The 17806-nt window shown below is 33.1% G+C and overlaps 1 protein-coding gene across 3 annotated transcripts in view; it reads left to right on the forward strand.

Moving 5' to 3' along the window:
* Positions 1-2971: 2971 nt before the first annotated feature.
* The window catches only part of LOC119610268 (zinc finger CCCH domain-containing protein 18), a 135798-nt gene continuing 120963 nt past the window's right edge, over positions 2972-17806 (forward strand). For 2 of the 3 annotated variants that reach the window (XM_037965412.1, XM_037965422.1), the window contains exon 1: positions 2972-3227. The gene's annotated coding sequence lies outside the window, so the exon portion shown is untranslated. Of the gene's footprint in view, positions 3228-3303; positions 3494-17806 lie in introns of all 3 variants that reach the window. The other variant, XM_037965420.1, reaches the window with a different exon arrangement.

Consider the following 17806-nt stretch of genomic DNA (forward strand, 5'->3'; position numbering starts at 1 on the left):
CCCTTCCAATCGCCACCTTCCCAATTTTTAATATGACAGCGAAGTAATCCCTACCTTTATTCTTGGCAAGACTAGCCATAGATTTCTGGTCGATACCTATTACAAATAAAGTTCCCTCAGCTTCTTCTTTCCTGTAAAAGACATCCCATTTTTCCACGGCCAGCTCAGCATTTTTACCACCAAGAATTTCCTGTATACATTCATTAGCCAGTTTACTGCCCCATTCTTTTATGTAGACAGTGGACTTTAAGAGCACCGGAAGCTCGCTCTTCTTTGTCAGTTCCAGATTAGCGCCGTCTCAGGGAGGAGAGATACTTTCCACCAAGTTTTTTAGGGTGCTAACACATTGGTGAGATGCCAACCTCATCAACATCACGCCCATGCTGAACTCGCAGCTCACGCTTTCTATTCGTTGTTTGCCTTTTAAAGCGATTGCATGGTCCACTATCTTCTACCTTACTCTGTTGGTCTATTGGAGTTTTGGCTGTCGGATTACCGACATCGTAAACTGCATAGCAGAGATCGTCCCGGCGTCTTCTTCTGGTAATTTTGGCGTAAGATGACCGCTGTTTTCCTTTACCACTGTCTAGCCTCTCTTTCCTTGCTTTTCGGGGCTTCTTTTGAGATACCCGTACCTTCGAGGTTGATTTCGCCGATGTGATCGTCTTCGGAATATCTATCTTGGCGTTGTCACCCTTACTCTTAGGATTCTGACTTGAGGTTCCTTTGAGTGAAGTATGGCTTGGCTTCGACTGTGTATTAGAAGACGGGGAGCTCTTTTCCTTCTTAGGTTTATTCTCAGTTGTCAACTCCTCGGGAGACCTGATCCTTTTTGCCTCAGATCTTGTGAGAGAGTCCGATTTTTCCTTTGGAGTGTCGTGGGATTGACTAACTATGTATTCATGAAGCATCTTTTTCAACTTCCTCCTCTGTGCTCCAGAAAGTCTTTTCATAGTAATAGGTAGTTTAGCAATGCTATCACTCACCTGTTTCACCATTTGCTCTACTTCATCCTTTTTGGGATTTGCTATAATGGTGTTGTTATTATCATCTGAGGATTCAGAGTCGGAACCCTCACCTATATTTAAAGGCTGAGGAGCTTTCACCCCTGTGTTTTTGCCAATAGCATGCTGTACACTTGACGCATTGTCCGCCACGGAGGCCAAGGTATCCATCTCCGTAGTAGTATTTTGCTCTCTATTGCAGGATGACGACGACACGTGACTCGCGAGTGGATCAACGCTTGCCGCCGGTACTGGGTTATTTAGGCCCTGCACCGTAACTTTCATCATTTTATTTTTATTTTCATTTTGTTTTTTTCCAGTTTTTTGGTCCGGGGGTGGACAGATGGTCTATCACCACCCCCTATCCGCCACCCGGGGATGCGCTCGGTAGGAAAAACGGGAAAACACCCCCGAGAGAAATAACGGTACTTTTGTAAAAAAATTAAAATAAAAACATATAAAATTTGACCCTGGCTCTAAATGTGCTAATGGTATAAGTTTCAATATACATCAATTTAAAGGTATTTCAAAGACCTATCCACTGATATCCATATCGACCATATCGGATAATAAGCACTTCAGTTTTATAATTACATATTATAAAAATAAAGATTTTCGAAAATATGAAATTTTAAACTTAAATAACTACTGCATTTCATGAGTTATAGCTTTCAAACATACATCATAGCAAAGCCCTGAGGTACCGTTATATCGATATGTTTTAGAGATAATGGTACTTTTGTAAAAAAGTCAAAAGAAATAGCATAAAAATTCACACTGGCTCTATGGGTTAATGATGTTTGTCATCTTATACATCAATGGAAAGCTCTTTCAAAGACCTTTCCACATCGACCAGATCCGTTTATCAGTAATCGAGATATATCCAATTATATATCAAAATTTTGGAGGCCCATAACTCCTGGACCCTAATAGAACGGAACATTTTTTTTCATCACTGCATTCAGAACTTAAAGAACTACAAGGTAATAAAAAAAATATCTAAATATTAGCCGGATTAGAACACTACAATAATTATAAGGTAGTGTTATCAGAACAGCTGATCGTTTTTGCTATTATGTTAATTTTTCGCCGTGGTGTATAATTAATGTCAAACTTTGTTTACATTTTGTAAATGTCAAACTTTTTTCATTTTGTTAATGTCAAACTGGTTTCATTTTGTGTATGTGAATTTTGTAATTAAAGTGAAATTGTGTGATTAGGGTATATTTTTGTGTTTTTAATCTTTAAAAGTTTAAATATCAAAATAAATTATAAATAGATTCAAATTTATAAACATTTTTTGTTTAATATAAATTCGCTTTGATTTATTTGTCAGCTGTTTTTAAAAATTTTCCCTTACAGCCAATTCGCCTTCAAGTGCAGGAACAATGTCAAACTACATATAAAAAAAATATAACCAATTCGCCGATGACACTACCTTATAAAATTAATATACCTTGTGTAAAATGTTATTAACCCATTTCTATATTAAACAAATATTCATAATGCTAAACGTCAAATTGTTATCATGACAAAAAATTAGCAGGTACAGACGGCATTTATTAGGGTTATAACGTCGTTATGACAGTGTTTTCTAAACAATTGTTTATACAATGTTGTCTTGATAACAAACGTCATTTTATTGTAAAATATGTTTAGAATTTTGTTTTTGTGCAATTAAAATTGATTTTTAACATAAGTTTTTGTGAAATCAGTGTTTATTTACGAAATTTGCATTTAGTTTTAATTGTTTTTAAAAAATATGGCATTATTACAATAAAATTATCTGTGAGTTGTCGTGATAAAATCAGCATTTATGCATTAACATAAACAAAAAACTGACAATTTTTCTGACGACGTTTTGTCAAGTGTCGTGATAAATATTTGCCTAATATAGGCATGGGTAACAGAACTGCCACCACCTTATCTGAATTCGCCTTGCGCTAAACAAAGTTTGCTAATTTTGGTTTCAGATTGTTTTTTAACGCTGGAGAAATACGGCAACCCCATTCAGCAGCCATATTTCATTCGTCGATGTTTTTTTGCCAATTAATATTTCCCAAAAAATTGGAAATTTTTTGTTGCTACTACGTGGATTAGTTTATTAAAACTGCAAGTTACCAATTACAAAGTTTGCTCTTAATGGAAATATTGCATTCATATTGAGAAGATTCTAAAATCGTTTTTGGCCGGTATCTGCCGAATTAAAAATCGTAGAAAAAGGTAAGACTGTCCAAAAACATTTAATATTTGTTTCGTATATAAAAAATATTTTCTATTCCTTTCCCACAACAAAAAGGAAAAAAGTGTTCTAGTTAAAATGTTAAAATGTGATTTTACTACGAAGAATAATAATGATTTTAAAGACAGTACAGTGGTGTATAAAAAACAAAAAGTGCGGAAAAAATTAAAATTATTCTAAAAATCGTGTTAAAAGTAGTATGTTTTTTGTTTTTGAAGTTTATGAACTGCAAGTGTAATATATAAAGGTAAGATTTAATAAAACATTAAAATTATCAACTAAACAATTGAGAAAAAATTAGTAATCCTACAATATATAAAAAACAATCATTTTAATTATACATTATATAGGTACATACATACTTAGAGTGTTCCGAGGAATAGCCTTTTCAAGAAATTCATGTAGCAATGCCTCTCAATCGATGTGTATTAAATAAAATATCTTCGATTGGGTCTTTTCGAAATGGGTCTCAAAAATTCCGTCATTTTGAGCTGATTACGAGAAAATCCTAAAATTTTTGTAGAGTATTCTTGCTTGTTTTTTAGTGGGTTGTAGAGGCATATTATTTTCGCTTTTTATCGATATAAGTATTCTCTCATAAGTATTCGAATTTAGGTAAACTATGAAATGAAACCAAATTTAATAACATATTTTGTGTGCAAAAAAAATAAATTAATTTGATATATTGTCTAGACAGTCCTTAGGTTTGATATCACGCTTTTTAAAACTTGAAAAATTTACATTTACTTAAATTAAATTAGCTTTTTTTAAAAAAGTCCATAATATTACTTCACAAAAGTATACGAATTTTTCCTGTATTTCATATTTGATCATATTATACGAAACACAAATTTTAGAATCGAATGGTTTTTATGCTTTAAATTGTTTTAAGGGGTTACTATCAACCGAAATGATATATTTTGGCCCATTTGGTCCAAAATTTTTGGGGATTTGTACCCTCTTTTTATGTAATATCATTAAAATGGCGATTTTTGGCAATATTTTTAAAATTTTCTCTTTTTTTTTCCAGAGATAAAACCAAAATTTGATATTGGGATTTAATAGACCCCTTGGAGTATCTAAAAAAAATATTTTTTGTTACAAGAATCTGTATTTAAACGATCCAAGATATATTATTGATATCATTATTCTGTCGCTAATTCAATATATTGGAACTTAAGTCCATTTTCATAATACTAGGGTCAAAAATTTTCAGGGAATGTTTTCTTGTATATATTCTTTTAGATGTCAGCTTTTATATATTTTAAGTTTTCAATGTATTGTGGAAGTGTACAACTCCAAAACATGCCTCAAAGAAACACCATTCAATATGGTAGAATCATTATTTTTATATACCAATGACCTCAAGACTGCAAGCCACTATATCATTATGGTATAACTCAAAAATATCGATATCTGTTTAAATATTGATTACTATGATCAAAATAAACCCAAAATTTTGGACTTACAGTGTTATTGTAATGGGCAACATAAGCGTGAAAGTTGCGAATAGTAAAAACCGAAATCTACTGTATAGGATGACGTTTTGTAAAGACATGTTTTGGAATTGTATACCGATATAATGTATTGAACATTTAAAATATATTAGTGATAATATGTACATGAATGTATACTAGCCAACTTTGTCGGAAAATATCGACCCTAGTGATACGAAAAGGGACTTAAGAACCATACAATTCAATTAGAAACAGAAGAACGATACCAAAAATACATCTTGGAACTTTTAAGTACATATCCTTATAACAAAAATTATTATTTTAACATACCTCAAGGCGTCTATTAAATCCCAATATTAAAGTTTGGTTTTATTTCTTAAAAAAAAGGAAAAAATTGCAAATATGGTAAAAAAAAATCGCCATTTTAATGATATTACATGAAAAGATGGTACAAATGCTCCAAAATTGTGGAACAAATGGGCCAAAAATATATAATTTCGGTTGATTGTAAGCCGTTAACACAATTTTAAGCAAAAAAACACTCAATTATAATTTTTGTGTTTCGTATAATATGGTCAAATATGAAATATAGGAAAAATTCGAATACTTTTGTGAGGCAATTTTATGGACTTTTTTAAAAAAAGTTAAATCAATTGAGGTAAATGTAATTTTTCCAAATTTTAAAGAGTGTGATATTATACCTTAGGACTCTCTAGACAATATACAAAATTTAATTATTCATTTCACACACAAAAATATTATTAAATTATGTTTCTTTTCAAAGTACAACCAAATTCGAATACTTATGTGAGACACTGTATGTAGGTGTCAAAATTGTCGTAAGTTTTAGATAATACAGAAAAATATTTAAAAAATAGTTTGGCACTTGGTTTAGTCCATTTCAGAATTTTTTAAAATTTTTTATATATGTTCGAGGATCACGACACTTTACGTTTTGTTCCACTACTTTGTTCCATATAAATTATTTTCTTTCCAAGGTACATCTATCCCAAAAAAAATCTGGACATTAATTTAGCACAAAATAAAAAAATCATTAATAAATTTAAAATAAAACAAAACAATCAGCTAAATGTATTTAATTTCATTTTAAATTTCATATTTTGTAGAATATTTGAACATTTTGATAATATCATTCCTTCTCCTGGACATAATCTTCTCCAGAACAAATTTCATAGCATATATTTTAACTTTTAGGCCTTAAATTGGCAAAATTAATGGGGATTTATGCTGTTATTTATTGCTCCATATCATTTTAAATGTTCTCTATTGAATTGGTATCGAGAAATTATACTGGGCACTGCAAGCATGTCAATCCCGCTCGCTTCCAAGAAATTCATCTTTGCACTTTTAGCATATTTATGGTCGTTATTGACCAAGAAACGCTATTTAACTGAACCTTTGTCCTCCGATTTTTACTAAAGTATTTAATATTCTTTTGATTGTCTTACGGATCCATTTCTGCAACCAACATCTATATCGGGATTACAGCACGCCAAGGAAATTTAATGAATATCATCAAATTTCCTCCATTGTAATATGATTTCTCAGGAACACTTTAACAGTATCTCCATGATTGGAGGAGTCTAGTTGAAGTTTAATAATATCAAATTTTATGAAAAAATGTATTTAAGCTGTACTCCAAATGTTCAACTCCACTACAATTTTCCAAGATTTTATGAAAATAAAAAAAAATATTTGCAAATTTAATGAGACGTAGATCTCATGTATTTATTTATTATTATTATTTTACCTCGTAGAAGTAATAACGCCAAGAGCACGTAGTGCTTATGTTGACGATCAGAAAAGAAGTGTTTTTTAATTTACAAAACGTAAATTGGTGGCAAACAATATTTAGGTACCGTTAACGGTTTACTCGTTAGAATCTTCCAACAAAGTTGTAAATAAAGCGGAGCTTAATAAGATTTTAACGTTGCAAAAAATAGTATTTGCATATGCTATCAAAACAAGTGTAAACCATAAATCGAACTTGAACATTGCCGGACACCTTGCAACACTAAAGAATGTTGCAATTAACATTGAGATCTATATCTATAGAATTATTATTGTTATTTTTTTTTTTTTTGATAAAACAAGTGATCAAAGGTATCACACCAAACTGGGCTGGTAAAATAATGGTTCCCATAGAACAAAGCCTATGGGATGTAGTTTTCCGCAGACTACATACTGCTCTCAAAGGGAAAATGGTTTTAAAGCAGACCATGAACTGGGTTCGTAGAAAAAGGGTTCCCATAGGACAAGGCCTATGGGATGTAGTTTTACGCAGACTACATACTGCTCTCAAATGGAGAATGGTTTTAAGCAGACCATGAACTGGGCCCCCTAAAGGAGGGGCATGGTCATAAATGACCCAACCACAAAGTGGTGTATTTAAATTTAGTATGTATATTAAAGTAGACGTAAATATATTCTTGTGAGCATTTTAAGTGATATTCAAACAAACGTTAAGAAGCGTTAGACCTCGTAGTGTATTGTAAAATTGCGATATGTGATTCAAAGTCCCTAGGATTGGCTGGTCCTGTCAGAATCCAGCCAAATACAGTTTTTTGTGCCAATAATGACCCTAATATATTTTGCTGTACTTCCGGTAAAATTATACGATGATATAAATCCGCACCAATAAGAACATCTACAGATTTGAATCCGCCAAACGAAGATTTGGCAATAACTTTTTAATATCGACATTTACGGAAGTTGAAGGCAAATTTCCCGGAATTTTTGGTAAAACAAATGCGTTTGTACTAAGGTTTGCTGAAGAGTCAAAATCGGAACCAATTTCCACAGGACAATATTTAGAAACTCCCATAACTACATTATTGCGTGGGAAGTTTTAACCTTTTCCGTAATCGTTCAGAAATGTAAGAGCACTCCGAACCCGAATCAATTAAAGCGCGGACCTGATTGGTTGGTTGGTTAACGTGGTAGTTCACTGCACGCAAACAGTCAAGTAGAGTCTAAGAGACTCCGTTTTGAACGGACCACACCACTCGTCAGATGTCTTGTTGTATAGTGTTAGATCCAGCCTGTAGCCGTGAGAAATCGCAGGATGTCATTGAGCTTGACTCCAGATATCTCATCCAGGCTGGATATGAAGTAGCTGCCTAGAAAACGATTTCTATTAACAGCTAGAGCAGGGCATTCGCGGAGAAGATGGAAGACCGTTTCTTCCTTTTCCCTTTCTTTGCAACTGCGACAGTTTTCATTGAAGTGGAGCCCAAGCCGACTTGCATGTCTGCCTAGCACCCAGTGTCCTGTTATTACAGCTATCAACCTCGATATATCCCGTCTACTCCGGTTTATGAGGTGTCTAGTGCGTTTTTCATTAAAGGAAGACCACATTTGCTTGGCCCCTTTGCATGTGTCCAGATTAATCCACCTATTTTCAGCCTTCTGAAGAAAGAATCTGAAGATGCTACTCTTGATAAAACTTAACGGAGTTGCTACTGAAACGGCGTTGGAGATATCAAGAGCAGATCCCGTTCTGGCAAGATCATCTGCCCGTTCATTGCCTTGATAGTCCCTATGCGCAGGGACCCAAATAAGGGTAATGTCAGACAGGCGACCCAGCCTTGACAGATCCTTCTTGCAATGTCTGACTAATAGGGAAGAGGTAGTATAGTATTTTAGAGAGAGAAGTGCCGCTTGACTATCGACAAAAATTCCTATGTTGCCATGAATATTGAGGTCATGTAGTATTCTACAAGCTGATATTATTGCAAATATTTCAGCCTGAAAGACACTACAGTTGTTGGGAAGGCGGTGAGATATACTTACCCCAGCTTCTTCACAGAAGACACCAGAACCGACACCGCAGTTCATCTTAGAACCATCGGTATAGATTCTGGTGGTATATTCGTTCGGTAGGTTACCCCTACACCACTCGCTCCTGGAAGGAACTCTGACTTTGAAAGTCCTTTCAAAGTCCGTGTGTGGGGTAATATAGTCGGATGGTTGGTTCAAGATTGGAGGTAATAAGCTTAGAATCTTAGCGTGTCCATATGTTCTTGATCTCCAACTTCCGGCTGAGTTAAGCCTCGCTGCGCTGCAAGCAGATATGGCCATTGTGTGCAGATCTATAGGTAGGATGTGCAATATAGTGTTCAATTATATTGCGGACCTGATACTTATTGTTATTATGAATTATATTTACCGTAGCTGTCCCTAATAGAACAGACTGGTTTTGACTAGTATGAAATACTTGTGAAGTGGACGTTACATTATTGGACGTATATGAATGTTGGTAGTGGGAGTTAGTAGGTCGTAGAACCGCACCAGTGTTCTGTTCCGTAGAAACAGTAGGTCTTTCAACCACAGAATTTTCTAAATGTTGTAAATGAAGCATCGAGTGATGTCGATTATTGCATATATAACAATTATTATTTATTTTGCAACTTCTGGCAGTATGTGTCTTCGAAAGACAATTAGTGCAGAAGTTATGCTCATTCACTGTTGAAATTCTATCAGATATTGAAAGACTTTTAAAACGACGACAATTTCGCAAGTAGTGGGACTGATTAGGACATAAAATACAAGAAATTTTAACGGAAGAATTGTGAGATTGCAATGAAGATTCCATATTAGTGGAGTTTGTACCTTTAATTTCTTGAAGACATTGCAAAGTCAGAATTCTTTCCTTCAGAAAATTATCTAAATCTTTCCATGAAGATAAACTTAATTTGTCCTGTTCCCATAAAATAATTGTTGAACTAGGTAGACGTTGAATACACATAAACACGATAATTGGGTCCCAATTATCTGTAGGCACATTATAAATAGAAAGTGCCGTAAGAAAACTATCGATTCCGCTCTGTAAGGTTTTGAGTGCTGTGATCGACTCCTTGTCGAAGGCAGGAAGACTAAATAAAAGCTTTAGTTGGTTATGCACCAACATACGAGGATTCTCATATGCATTCCTTAAATCGCGCGAGGCTAACTCAAAACTATTATTATTTAATGGATATCTTGAAACGATTGTTTTAGCTTCACCCTCGGTTTTCCGTATTAAATGGCAAAGGCGTTCTATATTCTATATATTCTATACTCTGTATCTAAATTTAAAAAGATCATCCTAAATCGCCTAATTGAAGTCTCTGGTGTATAAGTTCAAGGAACTCTCTATTCCATTTTATTATAAATTCTTTCCCTGTATTCTATTCTTTCCATACTATCTAATCTTTCCATACTATCTTTAATCTCTTTGTTCCCATCTTTCTAGAATTTCTTTAATTAAAATTAATAATAATTATTAATTGTTAGTCTAAGCAATCATATATGGCCATAACCATAAATAAATAAAAAAATAAAAAAAATATTGCTAAGCCGCGAGCTATTAATGTAAATTGCGGTAAATAAATCCCTAAAAGCGGGCCAAGAAACATAATCCCCTACGAAAGAGTGGATATCGCATGGAGGGAGCGTCAGATTATGCTCCGAATTATCGGAATTCAAATTCGCTGTTGGAGGTTCATTAGTTTTTGAAGCGGATTCCAATGTTCTTATTTTGTTAGAAATAGATCCTCCACATTCAATATATTCATAAGATGTGGCTTGATATTTTTCCGCTACCACTTTAAATTCACTAGACTCTAGAGTGTTAAGACATACTTCGTACGTCGAATTAACTTTGTCCCAAAGTCTTTCTAACTCCCGTTTCCGAATCTCCAACTTAAAAACGTCATGCAATTCATCATCTAAATTATCAAACCTCACGCGGTATGCAACGAGAGCATCCGATGCTCTAATAAACGCATTTAGTGACGTGACCGACATTTTTAATATTTATAAATTGTAATAAAAATAGATGAATTAATAACTCGATATTAAACTACGAATTGACTACAAAATTTATATCAACAAACTTGATAATAGTCAAACTGACCGACCGTAGGGTACCCAATATAAGGGAAGAACAAGAATACACCGTAATGTATTTTGTTGGTAGAATTTACAGATGTAAATCTGTAAACAAACAAACGCACAAAAGAAAATGTAATGAAACACTAATTTATAATAAAATAAGATCAACAATATCGCTTTAAATTATTGTCCGTAGGATCAGAAGAATTTAAATATTTTTTGATATAAATTAAAGTTAAAATTAGTGCAAAATATCCACAAATACAACAAGTTAAACCAATTGAAAAATCACAAAAAATATGTGTGTGTGTTCGCGAAATAACTATAGAATTTTTTATCACTTGCTCACAATTGAAATATATTTACGTACCTTATTTCGTAGAAATTTCGTAAAAATTAATAATAAATATATCTTCGGTGGACTGTATGTTTTCCAAGGGATGATGGAGTGCAGATGCCAAAAATCCGTATATGATACACAAAAATCCGGTTCGCTAGGACCAAATGTTTAGCTCCACCACAATTTCCCAAGATTTTATGAAAATAAAACAAAATATTTGCAAATTTAATGAGACGTATATCTCATGTATTTACTTATTATTATTATTTTACCTCGTAGAAGTAATAACGCCAAGAGCACGTAGTGCTTATGTTGACGATCAGAAAAGAAGTGTTTTTTAATTTACAAAACGTAAATTGGTGGCAAACAATGTTTAGGTACCGTTAACGGTTTACTCGTTAGAATCTTCCAACAAAGTTGTAAATAAAGCGGAGCTTAATAAGATTTTAACGTTGCACCGTATCAAAATACATGTTCCTGCTTAATTTAACACTCCTACAATTAAAATCAACGTCCCTACCCAGCAAAAAAAGACGTGCAAAAGAAGTAGTAAATGCATGGGTTGAACTGATAATGAACTGGTTCATATTTAGGGGAAACATGCATGATTTTAACATTAGCGTGTCATTGGCATGCATGGGTTCGTATTTGCAAAAATAGTTCGTCATTTAAATGAGTTCTTATAACCAATGAATATTCGATGATTCTCAAGCGAATTTTCATTGGTGCACTATATTTATTTAAAAATGCATTAATGGTACTTCGATTTAATTATCAATATTTAAATAATTTTTTTGAGTGATATTGACAAAAATAGAATAAGATAAAACATAACTAACTGATTTTGATTGGATTTAAATTCATGCAGAGGAAAAATACCCATTGTGTTTTAAAATCCGTTAAGCAGTCTTGGTTTTTTCCTTCTCTTATTAATGGACTTAATATTACTAATTTTAATGGACTTAATATTACTAATTTTAACAAAAATCTAATAAAAAAATTAATGTCATTTTTAATCTTTATTGTATGAAATGCACGTTTTCGTTAAATCTCCTAAGAGAATACCAAATTACAGTAAAATATTACAATTCCTATAGTGGAGTTACATGAGTGAATTTGGGTGCATTTTTCATGCCTTCACTGATGACAAATTTATTAGAATTTAGGCATGTATTTAAAACGCATTAAATAGAATACTTACTAAAGAAATCATGAAAATATCCCTTCTTCTTTAACAACTTCAAAATTTTTTTGCTGGGTATCAAAGAAATTCTAAAATTACATTAAAATTCATGAAAATTTTAAAATTTTTGTGAATTTTTAACTTCGAAACTGTGAAATGTTATAAGTTGGCATCAAATAAAACAAAAATAGCACTTTTAGCGAATCATTTTAATTTAGAGATTATTTTAACAGTTTTAGAATTTTTTTAAAGAAAAATTCCAATATCCGAAAATCTTTATGAAAACAAAAAATCCTTATGCCTTCCATGTTTCGGCCTATTTGACCAACAAAAACTGATTTGAATTGTTGAAAATTTGAAAATGTTGAAAATGTTAAAACTTACTATTTTTTAATGTAACTTACGCCCTTTTGGGTTTCAGAAAAAAACAAATTCTCAAGGGCGTAAGTAAAACAAAAACCGAACATTTTTCTTCAAATAATAATTTATCAATAAGAAATAAGCTTAACTTGAGAAAATGTTGCACATTTTATGTTTATTTATCATTTTAGACGGTTCTTTGCTTCTCCTGAAAAATTTGTTCAATGTAACTTAGGGCTTTTTGGATTTCATATGACGATATATTCTATTATTACAAATTAAATAATATAACTGGAAATCCAAATTTAGCTATTGATTTAAACGCTGCAGGATACTCCTTTTTATGACACTAGAATTAGTCGAAAAGTCAATAAAATCATACAGATTATTAAATTTAAAACACATACTTCGCATCGGGTCAAAGTTGACTTAGTTTCTACGGAAATATTGGATTTTTAGAGGAATATAATTTCTTGTTGGACGATTTGGAATTATGAATTCGATTTTTCGAAGTATGAGTTCCGAATTTGTTATACCATTCAATAAATTAACAATGAATGAAATGTTCAAGCATATTCTACTTTTTAGAGTAGGGAATTTAATAAGTGTCAGTCGACTTTTTTCATTTTATTTATTCTTTATTGAATCTTTCTTATATAGAAATTTACAATAAGTATTAAAATCTTAACGTAAATTATAACTAACGTTGTTATTGCCGATGCAATTTCAACCAAAGTTCTCGATAATTTTGATTATCTGGCAAAATCCAATGTTTCCGTTCTTCTAAGTCGTCTATGACCCTCAAATGACAGCAACTCCCTGGCAAGGGGATTTGGGTGATCCATTAGTTTCGACAAGTAGGTTAAACAAGAGAATTTGATCTCCTCGCGTATTATGGAGACATTGAGATCCCTATGAATATTACTATTGCGAATGTACCACGGGGCACCTGTTATTGACCTTAACAGTGCTGACTGCTTTCTTTGTAATTTTTCAACATTAGATGAGGAGGCTGTTCCCCACAGTTGAATGCCGTATAGCCATATCGGTTTTATAACTGTTTTGTACAAAAGCCCTTTGTAATCCAAGTATAGAGCTGACCGTGGTCCAATTAGCCAGTACATTTGAGCGGACTTTACTTTTATTTGTGTAACCTTGGCTTCAATGTGGTGAGTCCATGTTAAGCGGCGATCTAGGTGGATACCAAGATATCTCACATGGCTTTGTTCAGGAATTTTTATATTGTTTATCTGTACGGGAGGACAATTTTCTCGTCTTAAAGTAAATGTAACGTGAGAACATTTTGTTGCATTGACCTTTATTTTCCATTTGTCCAGCCACTTTTCCAATTCGCCGATGTGAAGCTGAAGTTGTTCAGAAGCTATTGAAGGGTTATCATGTATGCTTACAAAAGCGGTATCATCCGCTAATGTAGATGTGTGAGTCAGTGCGCTCGTTGGCATATCTGCAGTATATAAAATATAAAGGAACGGTCCTAGAATACTTCCCTGGGGTACTCCAGCAGATATTTTTCGACGTGAAGAGATCACATCTTTAGATTTGATTTGAAAAGATCTTTCATATATGTAATTTTTAAGCAGTTTGTGAACATTCGCAGGTAGTAATTAGAGTATTCAAAAAAGCGGGTTGTTTCAAAAACCGGTTTTCGAATAATTCGAAAAATTGCATTTTCTAAAAAACCGGTTTCGAATACGGTTTTAAGTGTAACAAGTAAGAAATTATAGTCGGCCGAGGCCGACCATATAATACCATACACCTGTTACAAAAATAAAATGTGATTTAGTTTTCATAATAAAGCATTTAAGTTGAATTGTAACTTGCCTTGAATTATACTTAAGCCATTTATTGTTGAATAAAATTGTGGACATTTAAGCCGAATTTTGAAGGGGCTTTGAATAGGGGCTATGGTCAAATGAGACCCTATAATTAAAAAATTCATGAGGGTCATCAAGGCTAGTATAGAACTTGGTTTTTAGTTTTTTGTCGAGTACATTAAACACAATTATGAACTTAAAATCCCTATTCGTCGGGTTCAGTTGTATGGGTGCTAGGTGAAATAATGGACCGATGTTAACCATTTTCAATAGGCTTTATTTCCGATACCATAGAAGATTATGTGCTAAATGTCATTGCATTATCTTCAAAATTGCGACCTGTAGTTTGATTACAAGGTTTACAAGCCCTATTCAGGGGTTCAGTTGTATGGGGGCTAGGTGAAATAATGGACCGATCTTAACCATTTTCAATAGGTTTCGTCCCTGGAACAATAGAAGATCATGTGCCAAATTTCAGCCGATTGGTATACTTTAAGGTGGGTGTTTCGGGGTCAATCCGATTTGGTTCAGTGTAAATGCACAAAAAGAATAAAACACAAAGAATTATTAGTTTTATAAAAGGAGAAGATTTGTCTTCCTTTATTTATATATTACCTTAAGCATGTATGCACAACAAGAAGTGCTCTTTAAGGCTTCTATATGACGAGTGATAAACAACTACTTATTTCTAAGTATGGAGGCTAACAAAGTTTAAATACAGTTAGCGGTTTACTCGTTGAATTAATAATAGTTTTCCATCAAAGATGTAAACTAAAGTAGTAAATCATTAGGATTTACACTTAGAGGAAAAATACCGCAAATAATCGATTTGTACTTAAACAGTGGGTATAGAACCAATATTATTGTGCGTTACAAACATCAGCACAAACCCAATATACCCTCCACACTAAAGTGGTGAAGGGTACAAAAACCGGTACCGATTTTTTTATTTATGGTATTTTTTTCTGCAAAAATGATATATAAATTTTCCGAAAATAACATATAGGCTGTTTGGCATCAATCCAATTTGTCCAAGATTTTGTATGAAAATAAAACAAAATAAAGTTTTCAAGTTTTGTGAGACGTAGATCTCCTTTTTATTAAAAACCAAAAGATTACCTCGTAGAAGGTTTGCAGGTTTTTATATAAAAGATAAAGTGCACGTAGTGCTTGTCGTAGACAACATCAATATCTTAAGACTGTGTAAAAACGAACTTAATTTGGTAGCAAACAATATTTAAGTACCGTTAACGGTTTACTCGTTAGAATCTTCCAGCAAAGATGTATAAAATTGGCATTAGATTCTAACGTTGTTAAAAATAGTATTATTCATTAAAAGGAGCAATTACCAAAATGCAGCTCGCAACAAAACTCGCTTAAACATTGCCGGCCACCTTGCAATATCTCAAGCATATTGTAACAATTAATTAATTTGCAATATCTTAAGCAGAATGTAACAAATGTTAATATAATAATTCATTCGCAATATCTTAAGCCGAATGAAACTAATGAAAATATAATAATTCATTTGCAATATCTTAAGCCGAATGAATCATGGTTGGTTTTATGACAGATCCATCAACTGTATAAACTAAATACTTAAATATTAGGCAAAACGTAAACATATTTTAGTGAGCTTATTTAGTGATAATGAAGTAAATTTTTCGATAAAAGTATTTCAATTCCTATGCGACCAAGTCGAATATTCCGGAAAGTTAAAAACTGAATTAAATTGATTAGGATTAACTGGACCTGTCAGAATCCAGCCAAAAATCGTCTTTTGTGCTAATAACGACCCTAATAAGTTTCGTTGTATATCCGGTAAAACAATCCAAGGGTATAGATCAGCGCCAATAAGGATATCAATAGGTCGGCTATCAAAAGGATTAAAATCCGCCAAACGAAGATTTGGCAATAATTTTTGAATGTTGGCGTTGACGGAAGTCGTAGGCAAATTTGTCGATATTTCTGGTAAAACAAATGCATTTATATTTAGTTCTACGGAAGAATCGAAGTTAGATCCGATTTTCAAAGAACAAATATTTCTTGAAACTACTGATGCAGTATTATTGACACCAGAAATTTCAACATTCGTAGAACGCGAGGAAATGTTAAACCTTTTTCGTAATCGCTCAGTAATAAACGAGCATTCCGAACCCGGATCAATCAAAGCACGGACCTGATACTTATTGTTATTATGTTTTATATTAACAGTCGCTGTCCCTAAGAGTACGAACTGATTATATCTAGTATGAAATACTTGACGGTTTGACGTAATATTATTCGACGTTGTCGATGGTTGATTATTTTGAGGCGAATTAGTGGTTCGTAGAACCGCACCAGAATTCTGTTCAGTAGAAACAGAAGGCATTTCTGTATGCTGAATATGAAGCATAGAATGGTGCCGATTATTGCAAATAAAACAATTACTATTAACTTTACAATTGCTGACATTATGTGTCCTCGAAAGGCAATTAGAACAGTAATTATATTTGTTTACGGTAGAAATTCTTTCCATTATTGAAAGATTTTTAAACTTTCGACAATTTCGCAAAAAATGGGACTGGTTTGGACACAATATACACGATGGTTTTGAGGAAGTAGCATCGTAAGAATGTACTGAAGATTCCACATCAGTAGAGTTGGTCTCTTTAAGGTCGTGAAGACATTGCAATGTTTGAATTCTTTCCGTCAGAAAGTTATCAAAATCATGCCAAGTAGACAACACAGATTTGTCCTTAACGCCCTGTTCCCATAAAATCACAGTTGACCTAGGCAGACGCTGAATACATATGAAAATAATAATTGGGTCCCAATTCTCAGTAGGAATTTTATAAATAGAAAGAGCCGTAAGGCAACTATTAATTCCTCGTTGTAAAGTTTTAAGGGCTGTTATTGATTCCTTGTCAAAGGAAGGAAGACCAAATAAAAGTTTGAGTTGGTTATGTACCAACATACGAGTATTTTCATATGTTTCTTTCAAATCGCGCCAGGCTAAGTCAAAACTTTCATTAATTAATGGATATTTTGTCACAATATCTTTAGCTTCACCCTCGGTTTTACGTATTAAATGGCAAAGACGTTCTATATTACTAAGCCGCGAGCTATTTATATAAATTGCCGTGAATAAATCTCGAAAAGTAGGCCAAGAAACATAATCCCCACCGAATGTGTCGACATCACAAGGGGGTAGAGTCAGATTGTGTTCTGAATTGCCACAATTTAAATTTACCGCTGAAGAGTTACTATTCTTCGAATCACGTTTAAATTTGTCCATTTTCTGATTAATAGAGCCTAAACATTGAAAATAAGCCATATATGTGGTCTGATACTTCGAAGCAGCCACGTCTACATCACTAGATTTACTGGAGGCAGAAGTTTCGAAAAACTTTAGACAAGCTGTATAAGATGTCCTAACTTCCTCCCACAATCGTCTTATTTCCTCGCCCTGAATCTCTAATGTATAAACGTTATGAATTTCCTCACCTAA

The sequence above is a fragment of the Lucilia sericata genome, unplaced genomic scaffold (assembly GCF_015586225.1).
Source record: "Lucilia sericata isolate MDLA Ls3-8-SP2 unplaced genomic scaffold, ASM1558622v1 Contig000027F_arrow, whole genome shotgun sequence".
NCBI classification, from domain to species: Eukaryota; Metazoa; Arthropoda; class Insecta; order Diptera; family Calliphoridae; genus Lucilia; species Lucilia sericata.